Source organism: Stenella coeruleoalba, assembly GCF_951394435.1.
Source record: "Stenella coeruleoalba genome assembly, chromosome: 15".
NCBI classification, from domain to species: Eukaryota; Metazoa; Chordata; class Mammalia; order Artiodactyla; family Delphinidae; genus Stenella; species Stenella coeruleoalba.
Window position 1 is genome coordinate 15,455,185 of NC_137161.1, and position 25,098 is coordinate 15,480,282.

Here is a 25,098-nt window from a genome sequence, read left to right on the forward strand (position 1 = left end):
CTGAGGAGGCCAGGAATCGGACCGGCGAAGGCCTTTTCTTGGAAGCGCGTGTGTGTTATCTCTTAATTGAATACCCCTCCCCAGGATCTTAGAGGAAAGCTTAAGGAAAGGAACCAGGTCTCCACGGGCCCCCCCCCACTCCTGTGACTGCTCTTCCCAAGGCAGTTTTTCAAAATGCCTCACCTCTACTCCTTACCTTTCATTCATTCTTTTCAGCAGATATTTATTAAGCAGGCTTTATGTTTTTTTTTTTTTTTTTTTTTGGCGGTACGCGGGCCTCTCACTGTTGTGGCCTCTCCCGTTGCGGAGCACAGGATCCAGACGCGCAGGCTCAGCGGCCATGGCTCACTGGCCCAGCCGCTCCGCGGCATGTGGGATCTTCCCAGACTGGGGCACGAACCCGTGTCCCCCACATCAGCAGGTGGACTCTCAACCACTGCGCCACCAGGGAAGCCCAAGCTTTATGTTTAGTCCTGGAGACACAAGACAGACAGGGCCCTGCTGTCTTGGAGTTTACAGCCTGGTAGGAGATAAAACAAAGTAAATGGCCTTTGTCAATTCTCCTTTACCTTTACTTAGCTTATTGATGACTTCTAACACATCACCCCAGCCTCAGTCCTGCTCCCATCAACTGCCAAAGTGATCTTTGAAAAACCCCATTCTGATTGTGTCCTTTTGCTTAAATCCTTTGGTGATTACTCAGACCTAGAAGACAATTGATAAGCTCCTTGAGTGCGACAATCAAGGTTCTCCAGAAGCTGCCCTTATCCTTCAACTTCTCCCTGCTAGTTATTCCCCAACACAAACCCCCAGTTCAACTGGATGATTCCTTATCCTCCCAGTATGCCAGCTTTCAGTCTTTCTAAATCTTTTGTGTTAGTTGCCAACATTTTTTAAAGACTCAGAGATTTCTTTGTGAACAGAAATTTGCGGTCTGTGCCTTGTCTGGCAACACTGTGTCCACATTTCTGTGTGGCAATTGGTTGAAACCAAGGAACGGCTGCCCACTCTAGATCAGGTCTGGACTTGTCAAAGTGCCAGGGTCCCCTCCCCACGCCCCCCCCAGGCTGCTTTCTTCATTTACATTGTCTGTCATATAGGCATCTGTGCCAGTGACCCCTTATTACACCACCTTTTTTTTTTTTTAACATCTTTATTTGGGTATAATTGCTTTACAATGGTGTGTTAGTTTCTGCTTTATAACAAAGTGAATCAGTTATACATATGCATATGTTCCCATATCTCTTCCCTCCTTCCCACCCTCCCTATACACCACCTTTTAACTTGAGCAAAATTGAAAGAGGGTGTTGGGTAATGTAAACAGCATGGATTCGACATAGGATTTGGACCCAAGTGCAAAAACTTCCCCGTGGGAATCCATCTTTGGCAAACCAAAGATCCATAATCCAGAGACTGCTCAGGTCGAAGTAAACCTTAATGTAACATGACCTTAGGCCCCCATCTAATAAATACCCTAGGGGGTCGGAGAGCTCATGGTAATTACACCACAAATGACAACAGTGCATGGAGGGAACAGAATTGCTCTTTGCCAGGCATCCCTGGGTGCCTGCTAACGTTGCACGGATTAGCTGCTTTCGCCACCTCGGCATTCTAGGCCAGGAGTCGGCAAACCACAGCTATTAAGTAACAGAGACACAAAGAGATGTTAAAATACAATGTGGCCTATGCAGCCATAGGAATATATATGGCCAGGGTATTATGGGAGTCGGAGGCAAGGGCACCTAACCCATCTTGAGAGTATGGTGGGAGAGCAGGAAAGACTCCCTTGAAGAGGTGATACTGGAGCCTTAGATTCCATAATGAATTTTTTTTAATTAATAGGCTTTATTTTTTTTAGAGCGGTTTTAGGTTTACAGAAAAATCAACCAGATAGTACAGAGAGTTCCCATATACCCAATTTCTCCCCACCCACAATGTCCCCTATTATTAACATCTTACATCAGTTTGGTACATTAGTTACAATTGATGAACCAATATTGATGCATTTTAAACTAAAGTCCATAGTTTACATTAGGATTCATTATTATTGTACAGGTCTAAGGATTTCAACAAATGGATATTAGGTACCTACCATGACAGTATCATACAGAACAGTTTCACTGTCCTAAAAATCCCCTGTGCTTCATCTATTCAACTCTCACCCTCTCCTCTCACCTCAACCCTTGGCAATCACTTCTTTAGTTTTGCTTTTTCCAGATGTCATACAGTTGGAATCATACAGTATGTAGCCTCCACCGACTGGATTCTTTCACTAAATACTATGATATAAGTTTCCTCTATGTCTTTTTATGGCTTGATAGCTCATTTCTCTTTATCACTGAATAATATTCCATGGTATGAATGTACCACCATTTGCCCATTCACCTACTGTTATGGATTGGCTCAAGTCCTCCAAAAAGATATGCTGAAGTCCTAATCTCTGGTACCTGTGAATGTAACCTTATTTGGAAAAAAATTCTTTGCAGATGTAATCCAGTTATGACGAGGTCGTTAGGGTGGGCCCTAATCCAATATAATTGATGTCCTTATAAAAAGAGGAAGTGGCCATATGAACACACACAGCGGGGAATACCATTTGATGACAGAGGCAGGGTTTGGAGTGATGTAGCTATAAGCCAAGGAATGTTAAGGATCCGTAACCACCACCAGAAACTAGCAATAAGCAAGAAAGGATTCTACCCGAAATCTCAGAGGCAGCATGGCCCTGCTGATACCTTGATTTCGGACTTGTAGCCTCCAGAACTGTGAGAGAATAAATTTGGTTGTTTAAGCCCTCAGTTTGTAGTACTTTGCTACAGCAGCCCGTGAAACTGATACACTTCCTGAGAGACATCTCGACTCAGCTTTTGACAGTTATGAATAAGGCTGCTGTCCACATCTGTGTGCAGGTTTTTGTGTGGACACAAGTTGTCAACTCATTTGGATAAACACCTGGGAGCATGACTTCTAGATCATGTGTTAAGATTATGTTTAGCTTTGTGAGAAATTGCCAAGCTGTTTTCCAAAGTGGCTGCACCATTTTGCATTTCCACCAGCAGTGAAAGAGTTCCTGCTGCTCCATACTCATGCCAGCATCGGGTGTTGTCAAGTTTGGATTTTATTTTGTTTGTTTTTGATTTCATCGGTTCTTACATAAATGTGTAACGTAAGATCCTGGTTTGTCTCCCCCAATGTTTCTTTTTGTTCCTAATATTCTGAAATTTTTGTTCCTAATATTCTGATTAATGGCCTTGAGTCACCCAGTGGGTTTCCTTCCTTCCTTTCTTCCTTTTTGCCTCCTTACCTCCATCCCTCCCTTCCTTTCCCTTTCCTTCTTTTTCTTCCTCCCTCCCTCTTTTTTTTTTTTTTTTTTTTGCGGTACGTGGACCTTTCACTCTTGTGGCCTCTCCCGTTGCGGAGCACAGGCTCCGGACGCGCAGGCTCAGTGGCCATGGCTCAGGGGCCCAGCCGCTCCGCCGCATGTGGGATCTTCCCGGACCGGGGCACGAACCCGTGTCCCCTGCATTGGCAGGCGGACTCTCAACCACTGCGCCACCAGGGAAGCCCTGAAATATTTTTGTGAATTATTTCTTCAAGGATTTCCTTCCTTCATCTCCCTGTTTTCTATGTTTTCACTTTCTGGAACTCCAATTATTTGGATATCTGAGCTCCTGGAATGATTTTCTAATTTTATTTTTTTTCTCCCTCTCTCTTACTTTTTTACCTTTTTGTGTTTGGGTCTACTTTCTGAATAGTATCCTTCAACCTGTATTTGGTTAGAGTTCTGTGCAGGAGACAGGATCAGAAACCACTCTAGGTATTTTAAGCAGAAAAGGATTTATTATAGGGAATTAGGTGCCTGCAGACTCGTTGGAAGAGCTGGGGTTGCTGAAATCAGGGGGACTTTTGTTTCAAAGTCACCATAGCTGTGGTTGAGAGGTCACATTTGCTACTCTTGCTGCTGCCACCGTAACTTCCTGACCGCATGAAGCTGGGGACTGGGCACTGGATCAGGGAGTCTGGCCACTGACATTTGGCTCAAAGGTAGAGTTTAAAGACAGCAAGGTTGTTGTGTGGCTTGAATAAGAAGTTCAAATTATGGGGTAGTCTATGACATGTCAACTTACATGAGGACTTTGATATTCATCCAACTGATATTCATCCAACCAATTTTGGCCTTTCATTTTAATGAAACAGAAGCTGAACTCCCGACGGAGTGAGTTCTATAGGTGTAATCAGAAACACAGCTCCAATAGCTTCACTAACTTTGCCAGACAAGAGTAGGCTGTGTCAAGGAGGCCAGAGTTCTCCAAACTCACTGGGTTGAATTTTGGTCACATAATCACCTTGGCTCTCACATAAATGAAGCCACTGGAAAGGTAGGCATCATTAATGAAAACAAATATAAATCTGTCTTTCAGTTTCATGGTAGCTGGATCAGAAATAAGTTTCACAGTGGTCTAGGTTTTGCAAGTTTCTACCTGTTGAGGAAGTGGCAAGGTATCGTCACACTCCAGTATTTCCTCTAGCCTTGGAAGGTTCACAGAACTATCCTCCTCCAGTCTCTTTCTTCAGAGTTCCAGCTGGGCAAAAAGAACCATTAATTTTTTGGGTGTTTGTATTTTAAGAATGATATTTTGTAGCATTTAATTTTAAGTAAGCAAACACCTGCTGTATTCATTTTAAATAATATATTTTTATTACCTGGTGATGCATGAATATATTTCACTGTAAGACAACTAAAATATTAAAGATAAAAACTAAAGTCTCCTGTGATCGCCACCCTCAATACCAGTTCTCCTCCCCAGAAAGTAACCAAGCATCAATTATATAGCAGCATGCATTAGTCAAGGGAGGTTAGGTTTTGCTGCAATAACAAACATCTTCAAAATCTCAGTGCCTTACAACAACAAAGGTTTATTTATTGATCCTTACATGTTTGTCATGGGTTGGCTTCAGCTGTATCTCAACTTTTTTTCAACACAGGTTGAAAAAGCAGGTAGGTTATGCTAATCTTAAGGCAGAGAGAAAAGAAACAACGGTGGAACCTCTTAAATCTTCCACTTGGAAGTCTCATGTCTCTTTCACCCACATTTCCTTGGTCAAAGCAAATTATATAGCCAAACCTACTTCAGTGAGGGTGTATAATCCTTCCATAGAGAGGGACAGTGAAAAATTTCCTGTAGTTTTTATAGAGTACATAAAACTATAGAAATAGGTATCATTTTAATATAAGTCATTGCAATACTGAACTTTACTTTCTTCATGAAAAATATGTCTTAGAAGTCTTTCCATGTTATACAGATAGACCCATCTCCTTTTTATTTATTTGTTTGTTTATTTTTGACTGCGTTGGGTCTTTGTTGCTATGCGCGGGCTTTCTCTAGTTGCAGCAAGCAGGGGCTACTCTTCGTTGTGGTGCGCAGGCTTCTCACTGTGGTGGCTTCTCTTGTTGCAGAGCACGGGTTCTAGGCGCGCGGGCTTCAGTAGTTGTGGCACATGGGTTCAGTAGTCGTGGCACATGGGCTCAGTAGTTGTGGCTGGCGGGCTCTAGAGCGCAAGCTCAGTAGTTGTGGCACACGGGCTTAGCTGCTCTGCAGCATGTAGGATCTTCCCGGACCAGGGCTCGTACCCGTGTCCCCTGCTTTGGCAGGTGGATTCTTAACCACTGGGCCACCAGGGAAGTCCCTCCATCTCCTTTTTAAACAGCTGCATTCATATGCCGTAATATGGATATACTATGGTTTATTTAGCTATTTCCCTATGAAAACATTTAAGTTGTTTCTAATTTGTTATTACTGCAGACAAAATTGTAGCAATATCCCAGTACTTGCCCCTTGTACATATGTGCAAGCGTTTCTCTGGGGTGGGTACAGAGAAGTGGAATTGCTCATGAATAGCTCATGAATAGTTCCAAAGGAACTGCCGGTTTTCTCTCTGTATCCTAATACGGCATACTCATTAGGAGAATTTCAAAGGTTTAATAAAAGGACTACTGACAAAGAATAGAGTAGTATCCCAAGACTGATAGCAGTGAGGCTAGGCCTGAACGAGCAAGAGGAGGGAGCAGTTAGCAGAGACATGTGGAAAGAGATGGGTGAAGCCAGCAATATGGCCCTATAGTGAAGGAGTCAAGGGAATAAATGCCTCAAATCAGTTTTCCCTCTGGTCTCCTACTGGGCTGACCTCAAGCAGGTGACAGACAGCCAAGGAGTCTATTTATCTAGCCCGTCCTGGCCTGCCTCCTGGAACACAGAGGAGGTGGAAGGAATAGAAAGCCAACCTGGAGGAGCAAATAGAAGATATCTATCCCGTTCTCTTACCCACAGAACAGGAAATGACTTAATTGTTTGCCGATATGATAAGCAAACAAAAAAAATGCTACTTAAAAGTGCACTTTTAATTTGCGTTGCCCTAATTGTTAGTGAGGACTTTTGCTGATAATGCAGGAACCCAGACTGTCTTTCCCAGCACAGCTTAGGTTTAAATAACCTAACCCTAACTGATACAGCATCCTACTATTGACAGTTCATAGTCCTTACATTTAATTAGAAGGAAAGAGATCTTATTGTTACTGTTTGTAGAAACAATGGGGTTGATTTGGTGGTTTGTGCCATTAAGTCTTCTGGAACTTAGGCTCCTTTAGTCTTGTTGCTTCATCCTACATTAATTGCTCATTTGGACCAAGCTCACCTCATGGGTCCAAAATGTCTGCTCCAACTCCTGCCATTATATCTGCATCCAAACCAGAAGGAAAAAAGAAGAGACCAGGAGGGAAAAGGTGGAGGTGTGGGGTGCAACCCAGTGGTCTCTTAATGAAGGTTCTAGAATCTGCTATGTGATTACCTGATTTACACCTTGTTGGACAGAACTCAGTTACATAGCCATACTTGGCTATAAGGAAGGTTGGGAAGATTTTAATTTTATTTGGGGAGCTAAGTGCCTAGGCACAAGGGAGAAGATCTATAAATACTATTTTTAAAAGTCCAGGAATTGGACAGACACCCTTCTCTGGCAGGTGAGTTGGTCCTGTTTTCTAGGAGGAGTGTACCTGTACTTTGACCTCCATGACCCCTGGCTCTTCCCTTGGGGACACTCTTCCTTGTCCAGTATCCTCATGGCCAAATTTAATAGATACTAGTGTCACCTTTTTGGGGACTCCACAAATATTATATCCCTGTTTCCTGATAGTTTGGGGTCCCTGGAGTTTCTCATTTCTTTGTAGAAGAAATAAATGTGAAGATGTTTATTAGGGGACATTTAGTGGTCTCTGCCACAGGTGCTCAGAATAATGTCTGGCCCATTTTTTCCATGTTTAAGCTCAGGAGTCATATCCTATATGACTATATCCTATATCCTATATGGAGACTAAGGTCAGTTTTTAAAGAAAAATCATACACAGTCAAAATTATCATTGATACATCCATCTGTGTTATCCTCCACAACTTTGTAAATGTGTATCAGTTAGCTAAGGCTGCCTAACAAGCCACCTCAAAACTCGGTGATATACCCATTCATCTGTCGATGGACATTTAGGTTTCTTCCATGTCCTGCCCATTGTAAATAGTGCTGCAAGAAGATGTGGTGTATATATATATAATGGAATATTACTCAGCCATAAAAAAGAATGAAATTGGGTCATTTGTAGAGATGTTGATGGACCTAGAGTCTGTCGTACAGAGTGAAGTAAGTCAGAAAGAGAAAAACAAATATCGTATGTTAACGCATATATGTGGAATCTAGAAAAATAGTACTGATGAACCTATTTGCAGGGCAGGAATAGAGACACAGACGTAGAGAATGGACGTGTGGATACAGTGGGGGAAGGGGAGGGTGGGATGAAAGGGGAGACTAGGTTTGACATAAATACACTACCGTGTGTAAAATAGGTAGCTAGTGGGAACCTGCTGTAGAGCACAGGGAGCTCAGCTCGGTGCTCTGTGATGACCTAGATGGGTGGGATGGGCTCAGGGAGCGGGGAGGGAGGTCCAAGAGGGAGAGGATATATGTATACATATAACTGATTCACTTCATCATACAGCAGAAACTAACACAACATTGTAAAGCAATTATACTCCAGTAAAAAAATACACAGTGATATAAAACAACAGTCATTTACTTTCATGTAAAGTAAGTCTGCAGTCTGGCTGATCTAGCAGCCAGGGCATGTTCTCCTACATAACAGAAGCACTAGAGGGCAAGGCCAACCACGCAAGCACATTTCAAGCCTCTGCTTGTGTCAATGACTGCTGACATCCCATTGGGAAAAGGAAGTCACATGGCCAAGCCTAAGGTCAGTGGGTGGGGAAGTATATACGTACACAACCAAGGCCAGCATCCCCCAACATCAAATTCCACTCCTCCTATAGAGGTGGTGTGGGAGAGGGAGCGGAATGTTTTTAAATAATTTAATTTGCCATAAAATGATTTTTAAATCAATTGCTCTAACGTATTTGTCAACTTGTGGCCCTCGATTCTTCCATTTCTTATTTGAGGAGGTCAAGGAAGCCATCACCAACCACTTGCCCAGTTAGTTGAACATTGCATTTTACTTCTTTGTTAACAGCTTGACACCCATAAAATAATCTATATATTATTTCTGTATGAATTGGTCAAAATACATCCATTATTGCAATTGGATGGCAGATATGGCCTGGGTCACAGGTTCACTGAGTGGATGGTGGGCAGAACCATTTTCACTCTTTAAATCCCCCCTCCCACTACCCATGACATTGACCTTGGCTACCTGTCAGCTGTTCCCCCTATTTGAGCAGCAGTGCAGATGGGACAAGTACATGGGCTCTGTAGTGGATACTGTGGCATGCTGCCCAGACCCCCCACTCCAGGACTGAGGCACTTATATTCCCCCAGCTGCTGCTAGCATAGACTGCTGACAGCTCTCAATCAAGTCCCTCTTGAGGATTTGCCCTTGGTTGAAGAAAGCAACCTAGTCCAAGTTCTACATCCAATGACTGGATGAAGTGGGAGTCCCAAAGTCCTGCCTCCATGCCATCCTAGCTCCATCCTTATCCCTTGGCATCAGCTAAGGCCTCTGCTGAGGCAACAGGCTCTGAATATGATCCTGAAAGCACTCTGTAATAATCTTCCTGCATGCATACCTCCACGGAGTTTTATTCCTGGGGAACCTAACCCACAACAGGCTCTGAAGTCAGACGGAACTGGGTTTTGAGTTTTATCCCAAATACCCACGAGCTATGTGGCCTTAGACATTGTACGTTCACTATAAGCCTCAATAAGCCTCAGATTTTTAATCTCTAAAGATGAAATAATGATAGTATATGCCTCTTATGGTTACAATGAGGATGAAGAGAAATAATGCTGTAAATCATACGATATCTGGCACGTGTTAGATTTTGCTGAAATGTATTCCATTTTTGCTCAGCCCCGTTGCCTGCATTTCCAGAAGCCAGTGTCTTCATGCCTCACTGAAAGAGAAATGGTCCTGTTGTGCTAACTTCTTTCCAGCAGGTGGCGCCAGTGGATAAATCCTATCCAGCTCAGTTAACAACTCTCACTATTCAGATTACATACCAGTTTCACATGCATCATCTCATTTGATTCTCCTTCAACAATCATTTACCAAGTGATGATTATTCCATCATTTATTCTTTCATCCCTTCCTCAACGCATGCTTGCTGAGACCTTACTCCAGCCAAAGTGCAGCTTTAAATCCCTTCTAAAACATCATGGTGACTAAGACACAAACAAAAAAGGAAAGTAAAAGAAAAGAAGAAAAGAAAATTCCAAGCCCCAGCTAGAAAGCTGGATTTTGAGAGATAAAAAGACAAGTTTTAGCCACTGATTTCGTTCTGGTCCTGACTTGGTGCCAACGTGCCTGATGGAGGCTGCTTTAATAAAACAATAAAGCGGAAGAAGCTTGATTTGAGTGAAACTGAGTCAGGAAGGAAATGATTCTTCTGCAGGAGCTGCTGAGGTGCCTCCCCAGAGACCATCCGCAGTCCTTCCCAAGGGCTATTGATCTGAAGGCACAGCAGTTGGTTCTTGGACTGGTTAAAATTGCCGAGTAGGAGAAAAAAAGAAAAAAAATCCATAAAGGAGGTGTTGAGGGCTTGCGGGGAGGAGGAGTTAGCTGGCCTGGATTCAGGAGCTCCCGATAGAAACGACTTTGTAGTTCTTTCTGCTTTGCAGCCGGCCAGCGAGCATTCCTGGAAGCCATGAGACCAGGTCGGCTGAGATCCTGGTGGGACAAAGTGTGCCCACCCTCAGCCTACTCTCACTCACTCCAGAGCCGTGGGGGAATAAACTCACCTGAAGATCACCCCAGCAGTGCAATTCAGGGGTGCCAAGAAGGGCTCCCTCCATGGGTGAAATCCCTCTGTCTCTCAACAACCAGTCTCTGGACCCCAGATGCCACCATTAGTGATTCATTGTCCCTTAAAATGAAAACTGCAGGAATTAAGAGCTGAACTTCTATATAGGTAGGGGTGTGTGTGTGTGTGTGTGTGTGTGTGTGTGTGTGTGTATGTGTGTGTGAGAGAGAGAGAGAGAGAGAGAGAGACAGAGACAGAGACAGAGACAGAGAGAGAGATTATACTGACTTGGAGAAAAGTCTGTAAATGTTCACATCAGTTGTTGACATGGGTTACCTTGAGCCAGAAGGTGTGGAGTAAGTTAGAAAGATTAATGGAGGATGGGAAAAGAGAAGGAGAAGAATAGGTAAGAAAAAAAATCACATTAAAAAAGGATGTCGGAAATTCCCTGGCGGTCCACTGGTTAGACTCAGCACTTTCACTGCTGAGGGCACAGGTTCGATCCCTGGTCAGGGAACTAAGATCCTGCAAGCTGTGGGGCATGGCCAAAACTAAATTTAAAAATAAATTAATTTTAAAAAAAGGATATCCATGATTTAAAGTATTATTATTTTACATCACAATCAATATGACTTTACTCCAGGAATATAAAATGGGTTTAACATTACAAAATGAACTCATACAATTTACCACTTTAACAGAACAAGGAGAACAACCATCTCAGTAGATGCAAAGAAAGCATTTGATAATATTCAACATAAGTTTATGATTTTAAAAAAACCTTAAGAAATTAGGAGTAGAAGGAAACTTCCTTCATATGGTAAAGATTTTCTACAAATAACATATACCATATTTAATGGGAAAATACTGAAAGCATTTCCATTGAGATCAAGAAAGAAACAGATTCCCAGTATGTCTATTTCTGTTTATTATTGTGTTTGAGATCCTAGCCAGTGCAAAAATAAAAGATTTGAAAGGAAGAAATTACACACATGAGGAAAAAAAAAAACCCCAAATCTACCAATAAGCTATTAGAATTAAAAGTAAATTTAGCAGGGCTTGCCTGGTGGCACAGTGGTTAAGAATCCACTTGCCAGTGCAGGGGACATGGGTTTGATCCCTGGTCCAGGGAGATCCCACATGCTGCAGAGCAACTAAGCCCGTGCGCCACAACTACTGAAGCCCGTGCACCACAACTACTGAGCCTACACTCTAGAGCCCACGAGCCACAACTACTGAGCCTGCCCGTGCCACAACTACTGAAGCCTGAGCCCTTAAAGCCCATGCTCCACAACAAGAGAAGCCACTGCAGTGAGAAGCCCCTGCACCGCGATGAAGAGTAACCCCCACTCACTGCAACTAGAGAAAACCGGCGCACAGCAACGAAGATCCAATGCAGCCAAAAATAAATAAATTTATATAAAAAAGAAAGATCCATGGACTAAATACTCAGCCATTAAGAAGTATGAAATTTTAAAAAAGGTAAATTTAGCAATCACCATATACAAAGTCAGTATACAAAAGTCAATTGAATTTTTATTTACCATAAAAATTTAACAAAAAACTTTGTTTAATAACATCAAAAAGAAAAAAGTACCATTTACTTGTATCACAAAACCCAAATAGCTAGGAATAAATTTAAAGAAATATGTGCAAGACCTGTAAATTGAAAAACTTAAAACATCACTGGGAGAAATGAAAGTTCTAAATAAATAGATATTTCTTGTTCATGGGTCAGAAAACTCAATATTGTAAAGATGTCAATTCCCTCCAAATGGGTCTATAGATTCAGTGCAATTTTTTTCTTTGAAAAAGTAAGGAATATTTATTATTTGATTTCTGTAAAAGATTTCTTCTGTTGCCTGTGAGTGTAAAGACATGCCTGAAAGATGCCCACTAAAATATTAACAGTAGCTATATAGCGTGATAAGATTTCAGGGGATTTTACTTTCTTCCTTATAATTTTATATATTTAAAAATTTTATAGAGTGTGTTTAAATTTAAAAAACAAAACAAAACAAACTATTGCAAGCCAAACGGGAAAAGCAATGACAAAAACTGAGACTTAGTATCAGACAGGATTCAAATTCCAACTCCTCCATTCCCTAGCTGTGTGACTCAGAGAAAATTGCTTAACTTCTCTGCGCCTCAGTTTCCTCCTCTTTAAAAGCAGGGGTTGAGTGGACAGCTCTTGTTTTTGCCTGCCCAGCACCTTTCCCCTTGATCTCCCTTTGGGAATCATCCCACCTAATTCCTACCACAATCCATTCGATTTGTGCAAGAGTGGCGAGCTCAGGTACCCACGGGATTTGGTTTGGTGATGTAAATGAGGGAAGTGGGCCAGGTGTGAGGAAGGAACATGGGTAAAAGAAATATTTTACTTTCTTCTTTAATCCACTGTAAAAAACAAACAAACAAACAAACAAAACCAGTATTGCAAGATTTATGACAAATGGCTCTGATATGAGGCTTCAATGCTGAGACAACAGGACATGGTGGGGACTGTGGAGAAATGGAGAAACCATGCTCTATCCAAAGGGGACCCCCATCACAACGGTGAAGAAGTGCACCCATGTTGCTGGATTTCCAATTTGTCAAGAGAAGCCAGAAATCTGGATTTTAATGTGAAATCTCTCAATGTTTAATTTTTGGCAATGAATGCAAAAAAATTAAAAAATGTGATGTTGGCCCAAACGGTGCAGGCCATGATTCTGTCTGAGTGCCAGATCTGAGCCTGAGGGTCCATTGTATGATCTCCGGCCCAGTGGGAGAGACAGATGGGTGGATAGGTAGTTTTGACACAGCTTGATAAGTGTAATGATGGAAACACATGCTGTAATGGGGCAGAGAAGAGGAGTGGGGGTGGGGAGGCGGTCTTTGAGGAGAAGCTGGCACCCCATCTGAGTCCTACATGAAGGCTCAGCAGGCCAAGAGACTGGGGTTGGGCAGTCCAGGCAGAGGTAACAGTCCAGGGGAGTTCCATGCTAGAGAACCTAGCAGACTGGCAAAGCTCAGGTGTCAGATGGGGGTGGGGAGCAGGGGGAGAGAAGGCTGGGGAGGTGGGCGGGGCCCAATGGAGAGTGACCTTGACCATATCATGTGTCTGTTCAACCATTTCTTAATTTTCCCACGTTGTAATTTCTGCTGTTCTTGATGGAAAACCAGAGGTTGTTTCCATGCCCCCAAACCAACCATTTCCTCTGATAAAAAGAAGCCCTTTCAGCTGTCAAAGTTGGCAAAACTCCTCTTTCTTCCCCCCCAACCCTCCCCAACCCCCCCACCCCGCTCTGGCTCACCCTCACGTGCGTTTCACTCTCATCCCTGGAGTATCCAAGAAAATAAATACTTTTGACCTTTATCAGAACACCTTGGACTGGCCAGTATAAAAAGAAACAACTTGTACAGGAGGAAATGTTTCAATTCCTCCCAAATGGCTCTCTTTTCTCTAATGTCCACAGCCAAATGCAGTTATGATTCTGAGGCCACAGGGGTGGTGTGCAGGGCCCTGGGCTGCAGGTCATGAGTCCATTCTCATCCTGGTCCCACAGCCTGACTCCTCCAATAAGACCAGGCCACACATGCCCAACTGGAGCATAAGCAGGTATGTATTCGTTCTAAGTGTCAAATTGACTAGGCTAAGGGATGCCCAGATAGCTGGCAAAACATGATTTCTGGGTGTGTCTGTGAGGGTGTCTCTGGAAAAGATTAGCATTCGAATCCATGGACTGAGTAAAGATGGCCGTCCCCTGCGTGGATGAGCATCCTCCAATCCATTGAGAGCTCAGTTAGAATAAAAAGGGGGAGGAAGAGTGAATCTGCTCTCTCTCCGGAGCTGGGACCTCCATCTTCTTCTGCCCTTGGACATTGGAACTCCGGGTTCTCAGATCTCTAGACTCAGACCAGATCTTAGATGTATACACATCTGTATCTATATCCCTATCTATCAATACACATGTATCTCCTGCTGGTTCTGTTTCTCTGCACAGCCTGAATACATTCATATACATGATAACATATTAAACAGCACGGGAAAGTTTACCATGAAAAGCAAACTCTCACCCCCAACTCCCTTGAGGTGACCTCTTTTAATCATTTTAATTTTCTGGTGATTACCTCCCTAATTATAAACAATAGCTAGATAATATCTACTGTCTGTAAAGTGTGCTTATAATCCCTGCTTTCTCCACCTGCTTGATATTTATATACTTATTTTTCGTTCTCATTTCTCTTCATAAATTCAATAAGCATAACCTCTATCTTATTTTATCCCATAGACCATATCTTTTGACACTCCACTTTCTAAGATGAAGGTATGAGCAGCGTTTCTTTTCTCTCGCTGTTTCTATTTTCCACTTTTGTTTTTAAAGCGTCATTTTATTTACTGTGGTAGACACTTCCAGAGTTCCCCTCTACTGGGGTCTCTCCTTCCAGACACATGGAGGATTATGTTTCCCCACCCCTTTGAGTTGGTGTTACCATGTGACTAATTCTGGCCAATGGGTTGGGGGAGGAAGTGACCTTTGCTACTTCTAGGCTTGGAGCATTTAATGGCTGGTGTGAGCTCCTTCCTCCCCCAACCCCCAGATGCAGATACCATGTTCTCCCACCTGCTGCCACACCTGGCAACATTCCATATGGAAGACCCTCTGTCAGCAACCCCGAACCCCGGCAATGTATAATCAACATGTAATATGAGGGAGACATAAATCTTTGTTGTTCTAAGCCTCTGAGTGTTTGGGGGTTATTTGTCACTGCAGCTTAAACATGCACTTCCTAACTGATGTAGTTAACATATTCTGTCCTGCAACTATTACAATCAAGAACTTTAATGTTTTGTCCATCCTTTAAATGAACAGATTACAAAAAAGATAAACTATTTCTGTCCTGGCAAGTCTGAAAATGTCCTTATTTGCTCTCACACTTGATTATGTTTGCCTGGGAATAGAATTCTAGGTGAAAAATCTCTTTTAGAATTTTCAAGATACTGCACTATTGGCATCTGGCTTTTGAATTCTGGTGAGAAATCTGATACTGGTCTGAGTCTTTTTCCTTCTCAGATGATTTTTTTTTTTTTTTGGCTGTGCTGCGTAGCTTGCAGGATCTCAGTTCCCCTACCAGGAATTGAAACCGGGCCCTGGCAGTGAAAGCACTGAATCCTAACCACTAGACCACCAGGGAACTCCCTAGATGAATATTTTTTTAATCCAGGGAAAACTTAGAATGTTTAAACTGTATCGCATCTGACACAGTTTAGTTTTTCTCTCTCTCTTGGTCTTTTCCATCTCTGTCTTTTTGTTCTATGTTGGGAGAACTTTCTTCAACTTTAAATTTCAGCCATCTATTAAAGTTTACATTTTAGCAATAGTGTATGTTTGAGAAATTTTAACAATATTCATATCAGTATAACAAACAGAAAAAAATCATGAATCGTAAGTGTACAAATGGATGAATTATCACAAAGTGAACACTCGCAGATAAGGACACCCTAGTCAAGAAGTCGATTATTACCAACAAGTCGTTGTCCCCTTGTGCTCCTTCCCAATCACTACCCACCCCTTCTCTCCAAAGGCTACCCATTCTACTGTTCTAACCCTGTCGATTAGTTCCTCCTGTTTTTTGAAACAAATAAGTGGAATCATACAAGTCACTTATGATCTTGAAGCTCCAGCTTCCTCAGCTGTAAATTGGGAGTAAAAATATAACTAAAAGAACATGGCAGATTATAGGTGCTTAGGACATGTTTGTTTGTTTAATCTGTGTAGCTCATTGTACCTTAAATCACTTGCACAAGTGGTGGATTTCCAGCATAAAAAGAGGTTATATCACCAATGAACCAGAAAACCTATAGTCCTAGGATCTGATATGGGCAGAGTAGGAGGTGAAAAGCCACTAAGTAGGAAAGGAACATTTTCTTTTGACATGAATGAGAATTCCTCTTGATCCACATCCTTACCTGCATTTGGTATTGTCTGTGTTTTGGAGTTTGGCTGTTCTAAGAGGTGTGTAGTTTTAATTTGCATTTCCCTGATGACATGTGATGTGGAACGTATTTTCCTATGCATGTTTGCCATCGATTTGTCTTCTTTGGTGAGGTGTCTGTTAAGATCTTTGACTCACTTTTTTTAAAGGCTTTAAAAAAATTATTTATTTAATTTATTTTTGGCTGCGTTGGGTCTTTGTTGCTGCGTGCGGGCTTTCTCTAGTTGCGTCGAGCGGGGGCTACTCTTCGTTGCGGTGTGCGGGCTTCTCATTGCGGTGGCTTCTCTTGGTGCGGAGCACAGGCTCTAGGCGCGCGGGTTTCAGTAGTTGTGGCGCACGGGCTCAGTAGTTGTGGCACACGGGCTTAGTTGCTCCGCGGCATGTGGCATCTTCCCAGACCCGTGCTCGAACCTATGTCCCCTGCATTGGCAGGTGGATTCTTAACCACTGTGCTACCAGGGAAGCCCATTGACTCACTTTTTAATTGGATTGTTTGTGTTCTTATTGGTGAGTTTTTGTATAGTTTGGATAACAGTCCTTTATCAGATGTGTCGTTTGCCAATATTTTCTCCCAGTCTGTAACTTTTCTTCTCATTATCCTCACATTGTCTTTTGCAGAGTAGAAGTTTTTAATTTTAATGAAGTCCAGTTTATTGATTATTTCTTTGAGGATCGTGACTTTGGTGTTGTATCTAAAAGTTATTAGCACACCCAAGGTTTGCTCCTATTATCTTGTAAGACAGTGGTCCCCAACCTTTTTGGCACCAGGGACCGGTTTTGTGGAAGACAATTTTTCCACAGATGGTGGAGGGGAGGATGGTTCAGGCGGTAATGAGAGCCAGCGATGGGGAGCGGCAGATGAAGCTTTGCTCCTTCGCAGCCACTCACCTCCTGCTCTGCCACCCGGTTCCTAACAGGCCGTGGACCGGTTGGGGATCTCTGTTGTAGGAGTTTGGTGCATGTGTGGTTTTAATCTAACCTGTGGCTTTTGCCCCCATCCAGCTGGTTTCCAATAATGCCCTTGGCTAATTGTCTTTTTATTTTTTTCATATTTATTTATCTGGCTGCACTGGGTCTTGGTTGCAGCATGAGGAATCTTTTAGTTGCAGCATGTGGGATCTAGTTCCCTGAGCAGGGACCGAACCCGGGCCCCCTGCATCGGGAGCTTGGAGTCCTAGCCACTGGACCACCAGGGAAGTCTCTCATTGTCTTCTTACAGTCACGGCAATGTTAACATTCTATAACCTTCTCTTCTTTATCTTGCTAAGGAGGCAGTTTCAGCCCAGCTTTTAAAATCTCCAGGTACTTGTGCTCTCCAGATTACTTCCCTTTGCTTTACAAGTCTTCTTATCAGATTCAATTGAGACTTACACTTCCATAACCAAGATTTGTTTGATTCTGCACAGGCTTAGGAGCTGATGTCTTCTCTCAGAGGTGGAATTACATTTACCAAGCTCATGGGACTGATGTGGAAAATGGGAATGTCAATGTATTCGCTGATAACAAGAAATAGGATTAAGCATACTGCAATTTTCTCATCAGCCTAACCAGCACATTCTTTCCTGAAGGCAGATCTAGGTGAAAAGTAAAATTACATAAAATAAAGGAAAGGAAGATGACTTGGTGAGCATTTGACAGTTCAGCCCTATTGACTGAGAGCCTGTTACATGTCAAGCATCGTGCTGGACACAAGGCTGGACCCCAGGCGGAGAACAGCCAATAAGAGAGATGGGGCTCTGTGTTCACAGATCCTAGGCTACACAAAGAAGTTAATGAAACGTCTAGGTTAAAAAAAAAAAAGGAAAAAAAAAAACCCCCAAACTGTGCAACGTAGCCTCTGCTTCCTCTCTGAAACTACTTAAATAACAGTACAGGGATTTTTCTTTATAAAATACAATGCCCTGGGTGGCGAGGGGTGGGGAGGGATGAATTGGGAGCTTGGGATTGACGTATACACACTACTATATATAAAATAGATAACTAATAAGAACCTACTGTATAGCACAGGAAACTCTACTCAATACTCTGTAATGACTTATATGGGAAAAGAATCTAAAAAAGAGTGGATATATGTACATGTATAACTGATTCATTATGCCATAGACCAGAAACAAACACAATGTTGTAAATCAACTACACTCCAATAAAAACTAATTAAAAATTTAAAAAATACAGCGCCCTAAGACAAAGGTCAGCAAGCTATGGTCCATGAACCAAATCTAGCCTGTTCCCTGTTTATGTACAGCCTATAAGGGAAGAATAGTTTTGCATTCTCGAATGGTTGGGAAAAAATAAAAAGCAGAATAATATTTTACGACACATGAAAACATTAGGAAATTCAGATTCCAGTGTTCATAAATAAAGTTTTGTTGGAACTTAACCATGTGTTCCAATGCATGTTCCACGTATTGTTAATGGCTTCTTTCATGCTACATTGACATAGTTGAGTAGTTGCAATGGAGACCATATGGTGTGCAAAGCCAAAAACACTTACTATCCGACCCTTTACAGAAAAGATTTGCCATCCCTTCCTCTAGAGCAGCTCTATTCCACAGAACTTTCTGCAGTGACAAGGAATGTCATGTACTGTCCAATATAGTTGCCAGCCACTAGCTCCATGTGGCTATTGAGTTCTTGAAATGTGGTTAGTGCGATTAAGGAATTGAAAGTTTGTTTTATTTTATTTTAATTAATTTAGATTTAAATAGCTGCAGGAGACCAGAGTCTGCTGTGTTGTATAGTGCAGCTGTAGAGAGTAACAGAAGCAGATCTGGATTAGGAAACACCAGGCAAAGTGGATGATGGGGCATCATCCTGAAAGCGGAGGGATGAAGTGAAAGTTTGCATATGGAAGACTGAGATGCTCTGCCCAACCTCCTTCCCTCAGGCTTCTTTCACAACCTAGATTCCACATTGCTGGCATGGAGGAATGTACTCTCCTAAAGAGATGCTATAAGAGTCTTCTCTGGAGAATTTGACCAGCTCAGGAAGAAAACCCTAAGGATGCTGACAATGGGAGCTCCCTAATGGACAGTCACACCATAGTTAATAATTAGTCCTCCTCACGTGCATCCCGTGCCCAATCAGTTTCAGTCTAGGTCCCACCCTTCAATGTGAGCAGACAGCCAAGGATCATCACACGTTGGAGGAAAGATGCAATGAACAAAGAGATCAAATGGACAGACTTAAGCAAAGACCTATGGGAGAACATAATTTGTTAAATTTGGAGATCCATGAAGTTGGACGAGAAAAATGGTCTTTATCTTTAAGTTCAACTTAAATTCAGCATTTCCTTCACTTACGAACATAAGCAACAAACCAGAGTAGCATTAGCAGTTCCCGTGGCTTCACCAATAGAAAACATGTATTTTCCTATCACAATGGTCTTACCGAAGGCAACTCAAAATATCATTTCTGCTTATCATGACTTTGAAATTATGCTAGTTATTAGACATACCACTAAATCTTCTAATATAGAAGCACATATGTTACTATATGACAGATTTGTTTTTAAAATATTTTGATAACTGCATTTTGATATAAATGATTCCCTCTGTAATCTTCTGTATGGAAGTTTATTCATTGAAAAATATTAGGCTGAGAAGAGGTCCATGGGCCTCACCAGGCTGCAAAGGGGTCTGTGGCACAAGAAGGGTTAAGAATCCCTCTGTTGGGCTTCCCTGGTGGCGCAGTGGTTGAGAATCTGCCTGCCGATGCAGGGGACACGGGTTCGAGCCCTGGTCTGGGAAGATACCACATGCCGCGGAGCAACTAAGCCCGTGAGCCACAGCTACTGAGCCTGCGCGTCTGGAGCCTGTGATCCGCAACGGGAGAGGCCACAGCGGTGAGAGGCCCGCGTACCACAAAAAAAAAAAAAAACAAAACTGGGAGACATCGATAAGGGGGCAGTACAAGAAAAAATTTGGTCCATGAAGAAAACATAATAATTCAGTTAATAAAAAAGTTATGTTCAGGGACACTGTGTAGGAGTGCTGAGTCCCCTTCTCATGGTTCCAGCCCCAGGGACAGAGGTTGTCCAGTGTCACTGTGGGGAGAACCTTTCAAGGGAGGAGTGGGATAAGGACATAAGGGGAAGACGGGGAGAAAGTTCTGCTGTCCCCAGTGTGGAACAGGCAGGGATACGGGGCTGGAGGATGTGCTCACAGAAGCCTGAGGAGGGGGTGGGGAAGCAGGGGCTTTGTCAGTTCTGTGGGTTTAGAGCCCATGCTGAACGGGATTCCCGCTGTGCCCAGCTGTCTCCCACTCTGCTGTGTTGAGTCTGCGAGCCTGGGCTATGCTAACTCAGGGGTGATACAACCTGGAAGAAGAATTTGAGGCTGTCTTGGAAAGATGCAAAACCATGTCAGTTGCAAGGGGCCAAGATCACAAGGTCCTGCTGCTACCTGAGGGGTCTGAAGCTTTGAGGGCAGGGGCTGGGGAGTCACAGTCCTGTGAGGCAGGGAGAGAGAAGAGTCACAAACCCAACTCAGAGCTGTTCTCCAGCCCTATAGGTGCTTTCACTCCTCAGTGCCCTGGAAGTCACCAGCGGGTGTCAACTGGGAAGACAGGGACAGGAAGACAGGGATGGCCCGGGGCTCTTACCTGTTTGATTTTAGGCCTGTTTCTCCGTGAAAGGATGGGGGCGGCAGGGGAGAATGAATGGATGAGTCACACCTCCAAGCAACAGCAGGAAGGAACAGCCTCTGCCGGCAATGACAGTGCCCTAGGTGAGGGCCCTTGGGGCTCTGACAGGGAAAGGCAAGATTCCCCCACTCAAATACCCTGGGTTAGGACAGGTAGGAGGGAATCCTAAAATGCAGCTACAGGGAGTGTGGTGAGAGGGAGCAATACTAAAAGAACAAACTCCAATACTGATGCGGACCCCCTACGAGGGAGTAAGAGAAGCACTGAGACAGCAGCCCAGTCCAGAGGGCTGCGGACTGACCTGGGGCTCAGTGGAGCCCCAGAACCAGGATTCCTTTGGTGCTAGAGGGCAGCAAGTGAAGGGCGAGTATGCTCCAAACCTGTGGAGGGAAGGAAGGAAACTGGATTCTGTTATCAGGAAAGCCGAGATCAACTAGCTTATAGAGGGCCCCCAGGCTTAAGTCTTGGAGAAGGGGCTAAAACTCCCAACTCCTGGGTCTCTGAAGGGCAGGATCAGTGTAGCTGATCCCTTGAAGACCACTTGGCCTTAGGCCCAATCCATTCAATGCACTGATTACCACTACGGGTTCTCGCTCTAATCCTATCTAGAGGTCCTCTGCAGACCAGGGGAGGGTACAGGCACATGGGAACTTTGTGGGGCAAAGGGAAGCTGCGGGTAGGAAGGGATGGAGTGGGAGAAGAGGGTAACAGGTATCACGTGAGACCCTCTTCATTCTGGTGTTGTCCTAGAGCCAACAGCACCCCCTGGAAGGCCCCAAGCAAGACCAGGGAAGGTGCCATGAGGCAAGGCAGCACAGGGCCCAAATAAAGAAATCGGTGCAGCTAAATCAGGGCTGGGGGAGAAGCCCTATGTATTTCGGATTCTCAGGGCTTGCTCTAATTCTTGTCATCTCTGCTGCACCTTGGAGTAGAAGTATTGGCACATGGCCTCCTGTGCCCAAGGCTGGAAGTAGAGCTCAGCTCAGCGCTCTTCCTCTGGGTTACCCACCACATCAGTCATGGTCTTGAGGTCCCAGCACTGGGACTGAGGCCAGTCATTGATGAAACCCTGAGGGTCTCTGGCAAAGCTCAGCATGAACTCTCGCTGGGTCTTCAGCTGATTGATAGTTTCTATTGTCTCATGGATCTTGCTGTCTAGAGTAGCAATCTCCTGCTGGCTGGCAGTAGACAACAGAAAAGAATTCATCTGGGTCTTCAAGGTATCATCTGCTTCCACATCAATGTCATAACAAGCTGTCTTTTCCTGATCATTCGGGTCAACACTAATGATATGATTAACGATGATGGGCTCTGGTGGCATAAGCAAGGCATGGAGCCGTTGCGGGATCTCTGAAAAACTTCATACGTTGAGACTCAAAGATCTGCTGGAGGTACTTGTCACAGATGACAAACTCCCGCTCAGGTGGGTCCTGGAGCTTACGCGTCTTAATATATCGCCACAGTGCTTGAATGGTCACTGGACGGGTCTGGGTGTGGGTGCCCAGCGGCCGAGCCAGAGGAGGGTCCAATTTAAACTGAGGAGGCTGGTAACCCAGCATCAGCAGGACAGTACACCGTACATTCACATCTTCTGGCCTCTTCACTTCGAAGCCATCTGTCTCCTGGGTAGTGGCGGTCCTGTACCATTCTACCAGATGGTTGTCTGGCCCGTACAGGTCCTTGTCCAGTTCGAGCACCAAGGACTTAAAAAAAGAAGAGAACTTCCTCTTTTGTTTGGTGGCATCATATTTGGACAAGGCTGACTTGATGGGATGTTTCAAGGCCTCCTGGATATCTAGCCATTTCCTCATGATAGTCTGGTCCAGTTTCCTTTCAAAAGCCAAGACACCCGTATAGGCCTGGGATTCTGGTACCAGTTCACGAATACTTTGAGGTAGAATTTTGCCAGCCATCTTCTTTTTCTTTGCACTGTGGTTCCGATTCTGGACCGCCTTCTGTTGGACCTGCTGGATCTGCTGAGGAACAGGTCTCCTGCGGGACTGGTCCATCCCTGACTGGGCCAGGCCAGGTCGGACTGAAAGGCTCCCCTCAGAGCCAGGGGGTCCCATGGAAGGTCCCTGAGGTGTCGTTCGCCTGCCTGGTAGCATACCTGGTCTCGGATAGGCCGCTCCGGGCATCGGGGAGCGGTACAGCCCTTGACCCGGTGCCGGGCCCATTTGTACCGGTGGCCCCGGAGTCCCACCTGGGCCCAGGGCAGCCTCCGCGCCCACCCCTCCTGAGTCCTGAGGCTCCAGCGCTGCCGCTCGGAGCCACAGGCTGGAAACCTGCCCCGGCCTCCATCTTTCCCGGAGCCAGAACCCAAAAGTTCAGTTTTCTATTGTACAAATTGTACGAGCAGGGGGACTTCCCTGGCGGTCCAGTGGTTAAGACTCTGCGCTTCCAATGTAGGGGGTGTGGGATTGATCCCTGGTCGGGGAACGAAGATCCCACATGCTGAGTGGTGAGGCCAAAAAAACCCATAGTACATGCACATCATAAACAAGTTAGAGAAGTACAAAGAGGACAGCAAAAATCACCTCCAACCTCACTACCTGTTCGGTGAACATTGTTTTAGACAGCACTTCATGCAGATATACATAAATATACATACACACCCATACAAACTTACATAAAGATAAATATATGTATTGGTATAAAGATATATACATAGCTTTAAACAAAAACAGGATCAAACTACACACTTACTGTTTTATTTTTATTCTTTTACTAAGTAATACATTGCATTTATCTTCCATAGCAATAAGAATTGAGGCAGGTAATTGTCTTCACCATACCAGGAAGCTGAGACTTGTCCATGATCACACCTGTTGAGAGAGGAAGAAATCTCTTGGTCATCCCAGAACTACTTATTCTTCAAGGACCTCATGTCTGTGAGGGGGTAAACCCTGGAGTTCAGCTGAACTGGGAAGCTTTCACCCTCTCAGCTGCATTTACTTAAAAGCTTGTAACTTATGTAACTGGAAATCTTAGAGATTTCAGGGGATGCTAGCTCCGGTGCAGGTCCCATATGCTGAGTCCCAACAGAGATCTATTGCTGAAAAACTTCAACTCAACTGTCACACTTTGGAGGCAGGAATCTGGCGCATCCTGGGCCCCTTTCTTTATCTTGGTTCTGATTCTTCTGTGAAACAAACGGGAGCAAGGAGCCAGTTGTCTCCGTAACCCTCAGTGCAGCAACTCACCACTAGGTGTCTCCATGGCACCATGTGCTGTAGTCCGTGGATAGAGAGCCACGCCCACAAAGGTTGATCTCTGCATCCTGTCTGGCTTCCAGGAACGGGAGGAAAATGAGAGAGGGTAGACTTCCTGAGCTTGGTCCCAGGGTTTATTTAATCTTAGGTTTATTTAATCTTCAGGATCCCAAAGCTCAGAATGGCTGCATCAGAGTCACCTAAGGAGCTGGCTGAAAGCAGGGATGCCAAGGTTTTGCTCCCAGAGTAGTGGATATCAACCTTGCCTACCCATTAGAATCACCAGGGAAGCTTTTTTTTTTAACATCTTTATTGGAGTATAATTGCTTTACAAAGGTGACCAGGGAAGCTTTTAAAAAACAAAATGTTGGAGCGTGTTAGGGACTGAATGTTTATGTCCTCCCCAAATTCATATGTTGAAACCTTACTCCTCTCTCCCAACATGTGATGGTATTAAGAAGTGAGATTTGGGGAGGTAATTAGGATTAGATGCAATCATGAGGGTGGAGCTCTCATCAGTGGGATTAGTGCCCTTATGAGCCATGAGAGAGCTTGCTTCCTCTTTCTGCTTTCTGCCATGTGAGGATACAACTGAGAAGCCGAGAAGTCGGCAGTCTGCAACCCAGAAGAGGACTCTCACCAGAACCCGACCACACTGGCACCCTGATCTTGGACTTCCAAGAACTGTGAGCAATAAATTTCTGTTGTTTATAAGCCGCCTAGTGTATAGTATTTCTGTTATTAGCGCCCCAAACTGCTGCTGAGACAAGGGGCTCCAAGCTCCCCCATAGAAACACTGAGAAAACAAGCAGATACTGTCAGAATCAACTTTGTAAGAACTTTGGAAAACCATCAAGGTTTACAGCAACCAACTGAACGCTGAATAAAAAAAAAAAAAGGCAACTTAAGAATGGCTCAGGGGACTTCTCTGGTGGTTCAGTGGTTAAGAACTCGCCTACCAATGCAGGGAA

The 25,098-nt window shown here is 44.0% G+C and overlaps 1 pseudogene across 1 annotated transcript; it reads right to left on the minus strand.

Annotated features, from left to right (window-relative positions):
• Window positions 1–21,783: 21,783 nt before the first annotated feature.
• LOC307197634 (SWI/SNF-related matrix-associated actin-dependent regulator of chromatin subfamily D member 1-like) lies at window positions 21,784–23,310 on the minus strand (annotated as a pseudogene). The gene has a single exon. The product of its transcript is annotated as an SWI/SNF-related matrix-associated actin-dependent regulator of chromatin subfamily D member 1-like (transcript).
• Between the last annotated feature and the right edge of the window lie 1,788 nt (window positions 23,311–25,098).